At 33.5% G+C, this 12,420-nt stretch overlaps 1 long non-coding RNA gene across 2 annotated transcripts; it reads left to right on the plus strand.

Moving 5' to 3' along the window:
• Window positions 1-1,927: 1,927 nt before the first annotated feature.
• Window positions 1,928-8,969, plus strand: LOC132641102 (uncharacterized). 2 transcript variants are annotated; one of them, XR_009582688.1, is made up of 4 exons: window positions 1,928-3,504; window positions 5,028-5,135; window positions 8,271-8,339; window positions 8,685-8,969. It is a non-coding gene; the product is annotated as an uncharacterized LOC132641102 (long non-coding RNA). The 2 variants fall into 2 exon arrangements; XR_009582685.1 differs by having other exon boundaries at window positions 1,930-3,511.
• Window positions 8,970-12,420: the final 3,451 nt, after the last annotated feature.

Raw genomic sequence — 12,420 nt, forward strand, 5'->3', positions numbered from 1 at the left:
AATGACCGTGCAATAATATTTTAACAATAAATAAACGCTATCATTTTAAATGTGCGAAATAAATGCGATGTGTATGCGGAAGTTGGTAAAACGCTGAAAAAATGCAAATTTCAATAATACTAAATAATAGCAGCAAATAAATAGCGGTAGTAATACTGCTAATAATAAAATAATAATGATGATAATAATAACTGCAGTAGAATAATAAAACGCGGGTGTTAATAAGAGATTAATAATTATAGTAAAACTTAAATGCATATTTTTTTTAAATTTTCAAAATGCCAGAAGTATAAATAGGTATTTCGGAGGAGAGGCGGGACAAAATTGGGTGTCAACAGATATTTTATTTATTCATTTCAACTCTTTGTTTTCACGATTCACGAATGTATATGTTAATAGGAATTCTAGAGGTTCATGTTTTTAATAGGCATAAATGGAACGGTTCTAATGGTGTTTTGGATGTTAATAAGCAATTTTATCTGTATTTTTTAAATGCCTTGAATTAGCAAGAGAAATATTGATTTTGAGAAGTCATTTGTTTTTCAGAAAAGGGGCATTATATTTATCCCGTTTGGCAAGGGTCTCGATGTCTTTTAGTAAGCATAACCATTATGGTATTTGATATATTTATTTTCGCTTATAATATTTCAATAGTTAGTGACCAAAATCTAAAGTAAAGTTTCAGAAAGATCAAAATGTTATATACAATTACTATATTTTTTAGAAGTATATTGTTTGATTCAATTTTATCAAATGCGTTGCCTAAATAGTTGTTGCACTTGGCATTCAACCAACTACACGCTGCCTCTTGATTTAACAGAAGAGTTTAACTACAATCAACTAAACAACCTATTTCAACTTTCAATAAAATTAATAAGTAGAACTATTAACAACTCTATATATCATTGGGTGAAAAAAAAAAAGAATTATTGATCACCTTTAAAATTGACAGAAGTGTTCTTTGAGAAATATATAATCATGGAGTAAGAAAGTAGTCAATGCTTTATTTTGTTAATTTTCCGTTTTTGTTTGATTTCTTATATATATATATATATATATATATATATTCGTCATATATTAGATTTTATTTTTTCATAAGCACATTTTACATTACATATATATTTTTATTTTCTGTATTATAAACTTATTATTTTTTTTATATATACTAAATTTAGAAAAAGATGAATGACCGCACTTCCCGCGCATTAGTTAACTAGTTCAAAGACTAAAGCACATGCAAAACAGAAATCCGTTCAAGATTTATATTATTTGAAGATTATTTAATAGTATTTCATTATATAGTTGTTATCCTTTTCCTAGTGTGTTTTTTCTGCTAATGTATTTTCGTATCTCCTTTATTAAATGTAAGAGATTAAGACTTTCAAGGTGAAACCGTTAAAAAGTTCATATGTTAATATTTGATTTTATTTATAGATTGAAGAATAAATAATTTGAGACGTTATTATACACACACACATATTATCCTGTGATTCGATGAGTTAAAATGTTGTAAATCAAAGCATTGAAATCAAAATTATGCGTACAATAGTATTTGAGTTGAAAGTTTTATAAAACATAAAAAAACATTTTAAGGTTTACCATTTAACAAGTCCAGTATTTATTTTTGTTAATTTGATATGTTTCTGTGACAGGTTCATTTGTCACTCGACTGAAATCGATCTGTATCTGATCATGATATCAAGCTGTAAGAAATCAAACTAGATGGCCATTTCTTGAATAAATTAATTACTTATGCATCGAGTGCATCATTCTAGCCAAGTGACAAGCTTTTTATTCAAATCCATTATTATCCCCATAGCACATTTCATTACAAATGAAAACTAATTTCAGGTGTTACAAAATTTAGGAAGACCTAATTGTGATGTACAAGTGCAACACACCCAACAATCATTGCAATCAACATGCGAATTACAAGATCTCGTACAGGTATTGAATTGTGGGAGCAGTCTCCTCTTAACTCCAGAGAGATCGTGCTCAGCATTCCGTGCAGCCATGAGTTGCGTATTCGAAAACCACGACATATTAACTGCAATATTTACACCAACATAGTTATATATCAAGAACTAATTATGAGTGATGCAACATGAAAAATACACATCCAACTAGTTAAATATTTGCTCTGCCTTCTTCTCTCGTTCTCTGGATTTACACCGTGTTTATCCTAAGTGCTTTTTTTTTTTTTTCTTTTCGATTTCATGTTGTTTTCTTATATTGCTTGATGTAATTTGAGTGTTTTGGTTTAATTTTGTTATTGTTTTTTTATGTTAATTGTTGTTGATGAATATTTGCCCTCTCCATCACTTATATTCTCTTGCTCCATTCTTATTTTTCTAATATGGCACTGGCGAAGCACAAGGTCTTCGAGGGCACAATAATCTTTGTGCTAAGCATTTCTAATCAATTGCCTCCACAGCTCAGTGAGGGCGGGTTTTGTGATTCGGCAAGGTGCGCAGGCAAGTTCTTCTGTTTTTTCCTGTGCTATTCACTTTTTCAAAGAATGAGTTCTATATTTTGCTGGGTGTATATTAGTGCAATATTCTTTTTGGTGATTATAGTTAGCTTTTCCTATTTTTTTGGGTAATTTTTTTTTTTCCTATTGCATGTTAGGAATTTTATTTGATTTGCTCACGCATGTTTGGAGACATTTTGGATAATTGGCTAAAAATCTTTTATCCTCATGGATATTGAAGAATTGCTGATGTGACAATATGTTCGGTGATATGCCTGACCCGAAAAAGAATTAGAGACAACATGGCTAATTAGGCTTAGTGGGGGAGAGAGTATACAGAAGGAAACACTCCAAATTATGGTATTATGATGAATAGCTAGCCAAGAAGGCTGATATGTCTTAAGGTATGACTTGGGAATCATCTCCCGACCCCTATGGGTTTGCTAATAGCTGCTCAAGTTAAACTTCACTTTTGCACTCAACTAACTATTTGCTTAAGCTAAATTTAATTGTGAATTTTAGCCAATCTCTTTGAACACAAACATGGTGCTAGCACCTCCAAGGACACAAATGGAGATGGGACAAGCCTTAAAAGTATTAGAATTTTCTGTTGTTGTTCAGGTTTGTTTCATGGCATGCAAAATTCCTGTTATTTATGAAATGGTGGATATTATTCGTTGTTGATGTTCTTCCTACTAAAAGCTTTCCTTATAAAAATTGCAAGTTTTCACTTGTAGCAAGTGTACCATATAATATACTTGACCAAAGATAAAAAGGGTAAAACAAAAATATCAGTCACAATTTTGTCTGTCGTGAGTTGCCAGCTGTCTATGGATGTGTAGTGCGTTGTTTGTAGTTTTCTCTGTTCACTAAGGAGTATTTAGGTTATTTTAGACGAAGGGAATAATGATGGTGCTCCTGGATTACTGTGGTTAATTTTGATTGCAGCTTTGGGATGATGGAGAGCCACAAGATACAAGGGAGAATCATTTGGAAGAAAACTGCTCGCACATATGGTTCTTTTACTGTATAAGGTTTATGGTATTATATTTTTATCTTTCTATATATAGATATATATATATATAGAGAGAGAGAGAGACACACACACTATAGAATAGTTTATAAACTGCTTTTTTCGATGTCAATCTTTACAACTTGAATCATTAAGTAATTTCTTTTGCTTATGTATGTAGTGTGAAAGTTCATTTCCTTCATAAGTGTGTTTTGTCTATTCACTGTGATCCCCTAAATTAACTTTGGTGATGCTACTTCTGCAAAACAACATACACACGATGGTGAACTTATAGTTCTGGACTGGATTCATGAGTACCAGACATCTATAGTCATGCTTCGGTTCTTTCTTTCTTTTTTGATTTTTTCGCTTTCTATCCCTTTCGGGCTAGCCTTTTTCCTCTAAGACCATACACAGAGAATTTGGCATAACTACTTAGATTTCAAGCATGGCTTTGGAGGTAATTAATTGAATTTCTTTTTTCTATTTTTTTAATCTAGAAAATTTCAAGGTTTTCATCTGTAATAGTGTGAATGTATTCCTTAAAACAATAAAAACTTGATCCCTAATCCCCTATATAACGTTATTGGATTGATGTTTGGGTGTATTTGAGATTTCAACTTAAGTCTTTAAATCCATATTGGTATTTCGATCTGCGTTCTATGTGTTCTGCGATATCGCTTGTCGTACACGAAAACATATCTTACTTTTTAACTGCTCAAAAAGGTATCAATGAAGATTTTCTAACTGAGCTATACAACAGTTGTCTAATGTTATGCATGTGAATTTGGATTTTTTTCCTGCGGTTATTTTGGAATAAAGTTGATTAGATAATTTCTTTCATGTTTCTGTGAATTGATTGGAATTGTACTGAACTAGATTTATTCTGTTAATTTGTCTATATTTTCTGCATTTGTGTGTTCCCATAACTCATGTTTTGAAGGTTGAATTTAATTGAACTTTGCAAGTGTACATTTTATATTTGGTCCATCGAGCACTTAACACTGTTCGTAAGCTCAGTTACGGTTTAATACTGTGTAGGATAGTTTCTACCGTGGAAATTCTGAGGAGATATGAAGTTCTGAAAGAAGATGGCTAGCTGTATTATTGGTCAACATGATAGATTAACAGTCAAGTATAGTCATAGAATATAACGGATTTGGATCTTGTGTGTGCAAATTTTTGTGTGATTATTGTAGCACCTCAGTTGTTTATTTTTCAAAGAGTGAGTTAAATTGTTGTCTAATTATTCTTGCTTATCTTCTTTTGCTTCTCGCAAGAACACAAAGAAGAGGAGAGGGCAAATTTATGCAGTGAAAACTTCAGTTGCTCATTAATTGATATTTCGTTTCCATGATTCTGAGCTGCCTGACCAGCTTTTGATGAAACTTTTCTTATTTAAATTTTCACTAGCTTTATACTTCTTAAATTAATTACTATATGCAGTCTTACACCCTTTTATTAATTTGTCTTATTCTGGACATTAGTAAGGTTGTTTTAGCTTGTATTATTGATTGAACTAGGGTTGCTTAAATCTGTTGCCAGAGACGAGGACATTTTGACAGATGATCGGGAGGAGGTGCAATGTTGAAGGGATTCATTTAGTGAAGCAGGCAAAATAGTATAATATAATTTGCCAAGTGATCACAGTGGGTAAAAGACTCTCCTTCGTTTCCTCTTTAGTTTTACTCTAAACGCGTTTGGTAGATTAAAATCAATGTGATGGAAAATAAAAGATTTGACACTCAACAAAAACAAATCATTTAATGATTGCTTATAATCAGCTAATTAAACATTAGCCTTCAACTAATGTTTCCTCTCAAGCATATTATTGAAACGTTATTTGCAATTTACAGAAACAAGAAGTCTTATACATATATGTAGAAACGCTATCTGGCACTGTGTTGGAGCTCACTCTCGTGGTATTAAAGTATCTTGTTCTAGAAGTTGTTGTAAGGAGAAAAGGGTGTTGTCATTTTTAAGTTTTTGCTTCTCTCGCTGCATATGTTATGTACCTTTTAAGCATCCGAATCTTGACCTTTTGTTGTTTTAGTTGCTGGAAATGTTTGAGAACTCAAATGTTTTCTATTCTGCTCGTAACAAGATTGTCAGTATGATGAGCTAGCTGTGAAACTGAATCCAATTATTTTACCTTTGATGGCTTCGATTAAGAGAAAACAGATAAGTGTCCAATGTTTGATTTTTTTTAACTGGACATAAATGCTACACAAGTATAACTATTTCTGTTGCATGCATTATCATTCATATTTTATGATGAGCTTTATTGATGATATTCTATGGAGTTCGTTGTCATTTACTGTCACGACCCGGCTAGGGGGCCGTGACGAGCACCCGGTGCTACCCCACCCGGGCACCCCCTTATCATACATAACATAACATCTAGGTGAACCATAAGTCAATTCGTGCTTTTCTTATCGTTAATCATATTGATCCCATTAGACGACCATCATCATTTAACATATCATAGGCATCTATGCCACATCATAAGTACAAGGTCGACGAGGCCAACAAAATGATATACAAAACATAGGCCAACAAGGCCAAACACATCTACCCCCACACACATATCTACGAGCCTCTAAGAGTATAACATATCACATTAGCGGGACAGGACCCCGCTATGCCCATAATTATATACACAAAAGAATGAGTACCCAAAAGATATGGCTCCGAAGGAAATGGAGCTCTCTATGTGATCTCCAAATAGGCAGCTATGGATCAAGTCTGTCTCCCTGTGCACCTGCAGGCATGACGCAGCGTCCACAAACAAAAGGACGTCAGTACGAAGAATGTACTGAGTATGTAAAGCGTGATTAACATCAATATAGAAGCATCATAGACAATATATGAAGTGGCACAGGAGGGAAGACGGTAATATCATCATCATGGCACTTACCTGCCTTTCATAGGAACTTTCCATTTCTCATGCGTATTTCATAATAGTGCTCGTACCCTACTTGGGCTCATATTCGCATACATGTCCTTATTCGTATTCGTATACATAGTCTTTTCACATTCATATTCATATTATATACATAGCCAGACACTTATATACACACATAGCGTGCCCGACCATAAGGTTCGGTGTTTCATACGTACTTAGCCAACCAAGGCTCAATGTTATTTCTACCTGGCCCTACCAAGGCTTCAGGTTATCCGTACCATTTGCAGAGGTGTGCGCGCGTTACGTAATCGTATACATACTTTATACATAATCATATACATATATCCTACCCGGCGTTATAAGCTCGGGGTATCATTATAACCCTTCATAGGCACATATAAGTATAATAGCCCGTAGGCACCTTTGGCATCATTATTATTATTATCGTCATCACTATCTTCGTCATTATTGCTACATCCATATCTTAGGCTTACTCGTCATATGAGGGGCGTAGTACAATCGTAGTACATGTTAAGGATCGTGAGCTTATGAGCTCGGAGTGTCAATCACTTGAATACAACATACTCATATAGAGGAATTAGAAATTTGGCCAAGAACCATGCCTTAAGAAAGAAGGGTTAGCCTTACATACCTTTTCGTCGGACTATTCTACACTTGCACGTTCCCTTCCAATGCTAGCGTCTATACCTTCATTAATATCATAACAATGGCCATTAGTCATTCACATCGTCCACATTATCTAGATTTCTCAATCTGCTTCTAATTCTCCCATATTTATGGTCATGACCTCCAACTTCGTCCATTCGTCTAAAGTGTCGAGTTCATGATCTTAGTACCATTTATAATACATTCATATCGTAACACAACAACATTCATAATTCAATTCAAACTATTCCTCAAAATGTCACTATTCACCATTCATGACCTAGTTGACCACATTTTCTACAATCCATGTATTTTAATTCTCCAATACCTTAAACATCATGTAAAAATCATGAATCTTACCTTAGAAGTTGTAGGAACAAGCTTTGGTTGATAATACCCCACTTTGAGCCAAACCCTAGTTTTTCTCCATTTGCATTTCTTGACTTGAATGGTATTTAATGGCTTGCTTACACTTGATTCACTTGTTTATGTTGTTGGGGACTTATAATCCTTGAAAACTTATGAAATAAATGTAGAGAGATGATTTAGAGAGAAGTGGTGTAATGTGGAAATGAAATAAGACAAGTCTCGATCCTCATATTTAATGAATTGAAAAATCTGTGCTGGGTGAACAGTGGTCGTCCATGGAGGTTTACGGTCCGTATTCCACTATACGGCTCGTCCTCCATAGGCGTATTTAACCATTTCCAGAACCAGGAGCTGGGCTGCCTTCATGGTGGTTTACGACCATGGTTTACGGGCCGTAAATCACTTTACGGTCCGTCCACCAGGTCGTATTTAACCATTTCCTCGGCTGGCAGAAAGTTGAAGCCTTGCATGGCAGTTTACGACTGCCAGTTTATGGACCGTATTGCACTTTACGGTCCGTATTTTGCAATTTACGACCACTGGGCAGTTGCAATTCTGCAACTTCCCATATTTCTTAGACTTCTCATTTGAATCACCCACGTTCATGCACATGCATTGCTCACCTTGTATCTCATCTTTAACTTAGCCAACTTCCTCGTCTCACATCAGATACTTTCGAAATCTCGCCTAAGGTCGTCAAACGTCGTTTCTTGCTCATGGACATCATGCACTCATATTCATCATTAGTTCATTCTCTTGCGTACCAACGAAAAATTTTCCGAGGTGTAACATTTACCATCACGGATATTAATTTGGTGCCCATTCTTACTCAGTTCTTATATGTGCAGGATGATGACCTAACAACATTGGATGTTCGCAAGTTTAAGCCTATTCATAACTGCAAGTTCAATTACGAGGTACTCAATTCCCCAACTAAGTTTAAGCCCAAGTTACACAAAACTATTTAAACTTGTGATGTACAAGGTATAAGGCTACTGCATTTGGTCCGTCTTCTTCTCTTACTTGTGGCCCTTCCATTATGTTGCAAGTGTTTTAAAGTGAATCAGCATTCACTTTTAAAGTGAAGAAGCAGCATTGACCCATATTTGAAGAGCATCTCTAGGTTTAAGAGGAATTTGTTAATTATTCCTATCATAAGAACAACAAAGTTAGGAGGAAATTGTTAATTTGTAAGCTTTCCTAACTGCTGATTGCTCAGCTACCCACAACAATTTTCTAATTCTAATGCTTTTTTTTTCCAGTGGATACCCAGCTGAAATACGTGTTGTCAACCGCAGCGGCTAAAATCCAGATTTCATGCAATTGTAACATAGTTCATACATAAGATGGTGGACCACCTACATGATCATGAACAATCTCACTGTTTTTGTCTTCGTAGCAAGTTCAACAATGTACTTGTATAACTTTGTTCCCCAAATGAATGTACATAGTATGAAGCATATCATGTTAATATTTTGTTTAATGACATTTCTTCATTTGGATAATTTCACTACACAATGGAACCACCGTGAAATTACCTTCCCCAATATTCAACGTCATTTGCACAACGATGTTGGTGAAATGCCCGTGCATACGGCCATCTGGTCCTTACATAAGTGAATATATACACATTCAATTCGTCTCATACGCACACAGATATGTATCAATCTAGAGATAAATGGAAACTAACTTGTGGTTGCAATGAGAATAGTGAAAACAGCACCAAGCTTAAGTAATGCCATTCTAGAAATAATACTACACTCTATAGGAAATATTTGTGTGGGCATCTTGTTATTTACAAAGGGTGTAATTTATAGACTACCTCTCACAGTGAACTAGCTCTCCAGAATAGGCATAGTTATTTTTATTTTATTGTCTTCTTAAATTAATCATTTCTGCAACTTGTTTTTATTTTCAACTCTTGTCTGGGTTGACCTTTCTTTTTAAACGAATTTGTGACATAATTTAGAGTTATGTTGTCTCCCACATCCCAAAAAAAGAAAAAGGAAAAAAAAAAAAGTTTTTTGAGGCTTAAAATTCATATAAAATCGAGACACTTTTACGAAGAAAATAATGTACACATTTCTCCATTTAAAACTAAGTTGACCTGGTTTTAAGGAAGTTGTCATATAGGCCTATCCACAAATCGGTTCAATTCGAATTTTCGAACCGATTCGAAATAATTCGGATAATTTAATTTGGATAATACAATTCGATTTTGATTTACAAATGCAATTGTAAAATATTACGGTTTAACGGTTCGGATACGATTTGCTTCAATTATCAACCGAACCGATCCGAACAAACCGAATTTATATGCCACTAGTGATTAATATGACTAATTTGGTAAATGTAATGTGGTGTTGGCGGATTTGTATGCTTGCACAAGTTGTCAAGCTCTTGTTTTGCTATTTATATGCTATTATGCTTGCAAGTTTATGGGTTTTTCTTGGTTAATGTCTTGGTTATAAGGCTGTAAGTTTAGGATCTCATTATTTTTTGTTATGTTTACTCTAAAACTGAAATGAAATAGTTGCTTGTTTAAATTTCGAATAAACCGAACAAATCGATTTGTGTAACCGAACCGAAATAATAAAAAACAAATCAAATTGAACCTAGAATGAATCGAGTTTGGTTGAGAATTTTAGAAAGTCGAAATTCGAAATTTCAACTCGATGATGGCCAAAACCGAACCGAACCGAACCGATTCGTGCACAGGCCTATTGTCATATCTAGAGATAGGGGTGTACATGGACCGGGTTGGTTCGGATTTTTTAAACACCAAACCAAACCAATTGCGTCGGGTTTTAAAATTTATACACCAAACCAAACCAATAAAATTCGGGTTTTTCAACCTCGGGTTTTCTCGGGTTGTTCGGTTTTCTCGGGTTTTTCGGGTTTTTTTCGGAATATTCTTGATACAAAACATATAACTTTTACTTCAAATATTTCTTTAGCCCTACTAAGATACAATTATATAATTAAGGTGTTTCTTAAGAAAATAACACAAAATGTGAGAAGAGTGATGACATTGTATTAAAATATTCAACAAAAGCTAATATAACCGGTTAAAATAAATATTGCTAATTAACAAGCCATAAAAGAAAATGACCATAATCTGAAAATACTAAGTCATGCTAAAATAAGTATTAATTATATGACAAAGAAAAAAAAACTTAAGTTATGTATTTTTACTTTCTAAATCAATTATGCAAAACTAAAGAATAGATATCCAACATTATTGTCATTTCTAGTAGTAAATTGAATTTCTTTTGTTAGGATTAGTGTTGAGTTGGTTTTGGTTTGGACTTTATTTGAGTTACTAACATCCATAGGATATAAAACTTATTGACATTCAAAATTCTAAGTTCAAGCTTGAATAATATGATAATAGATAAAAAAATTACGAAAAAATTTAAGAAATATTTATAAATTACTTTACAAATAAATATTTTTATGTATAAAATATTTTAAAAATTGAATACATGTAATGTCGGGTTGGTTTGGTTCGGTTTGACTTTTTTTAGCTAAAACCAAACCAAACCAATTATGGTCGGGTTTTTTTTTCCAACATCAAACCAAGTCAAACCAAACCACTAGTCGGGTTTTTTTCTCGATTTGACTCGGTTTATCGGTTTGGTGCGATTTTTCGGTTTACTTTGTACACCCCTATCTAGAGATGGATGGACCCATTAATCATTTCCTTTTCGATATTTTACAGTCCTTTATACATTAATCCATGTGAACGTTTTTAAGTTACATATATTGATATCATAACAAGTTTTTATACTATTAGTAAACTTTAGCCGGTAATAACAAGTTAATGGCTATCTTTTTGTCGGATTATTAATTAATACATAAAAAAAATCTACTTATTTATCTAACAAGTGCACCTGATTGTTAAAAACTGTATATAGAATAAAGCTTAAACTCAAACGAAGACGTACTTAGGTTAGAACATATTTTTTTGGAAGACACATGTGGGAGTTAATTAGCATGTGAGACTCGAGAAACCAGATCCACTCATTTTGCAACACCAACATGACAACAAAAATATTCTATTGAACAAATCATACAAGTAACTCTCTATCTGTTGAGTTATTGGGTTTCGTTTTGATTGTACACATGTTTTCATATTAGGATTCTAATTAGGTATTAGTTTCACAGCTTATAAATTTTATTATAATTTTTTCATAACGTTTCTCATAGACCATAGTTATTAATTCAAGGTGCTTGACTGTGTGAAATGTATATCAATCTAGAGAAGTAGTTTTATCTGTATAAATACACGTGTATAACTTCACATATATATTACCAAAACAAATGAAAAATCATCTGCTTCACTATACTAAAACAGGTTTTTAGTGGCAATACATTTTCCTTTTAGCGGCAATATTTATTGTCACAAAAGTATTTACCGGCAATTGAGTAAATGCCGTTGGATCCCGTGTCGCTAAAGCCTTTACCGACACTTGTGTCGAGTGTTGGTAAAGATCCATTTTATTGCCGCTAAAAATAATTACTTTTAGCAGCATTTATTCGGCGGCAACTAATATTGCCAATAAAGCTGCCTTAGAAATGTGATATCAAACATATTTGCGGCTTCTATTAGTGCTAGCAAAAATACAATAATTGCCAGTAAAATAGGCATGTTTTAGTGGCAATTATATAGCTGCTAAAACTGACCATGCATTCACCTTCATCGACACATTTAACTAATTACTTATTTATAGCTTTAAAAATAAAAAATCACAAGAAAAATTAACTCGAAGATAGTAATAGAAGGTCAGAACAATGTCATTGACTTAAAACAAGAACAACAAGCTCAATACACCAACTTTCTAGAGTTAAAAAGGAGAATGAATGATAAGAATGTGTTCAAGTTACCCCAAGAAAAATAAGAATGAGTTCAACAATCGAAAAACAAGAAAATTGAGCCATTATTTCTTTTCCTAGGAAAACTATGGCAGCTTAGATCACTACCATATGCAGTATCTG

Source organism: Lycium barbarum, chromosome 1 (assembly GCF_019175385.1).
Source record: "Lycium barbarum isolate Lr01 chromosome 1, ASM1917538v2, whole genome shotgun sequence".
NCBI classification, from domain to species: domain Eukaryota; kingdom Viridiplantae; phylum Streptophyta; class Magnoliopsida; order Solanales; family Solanaceae; genus Lycium; species Lycium barbarum.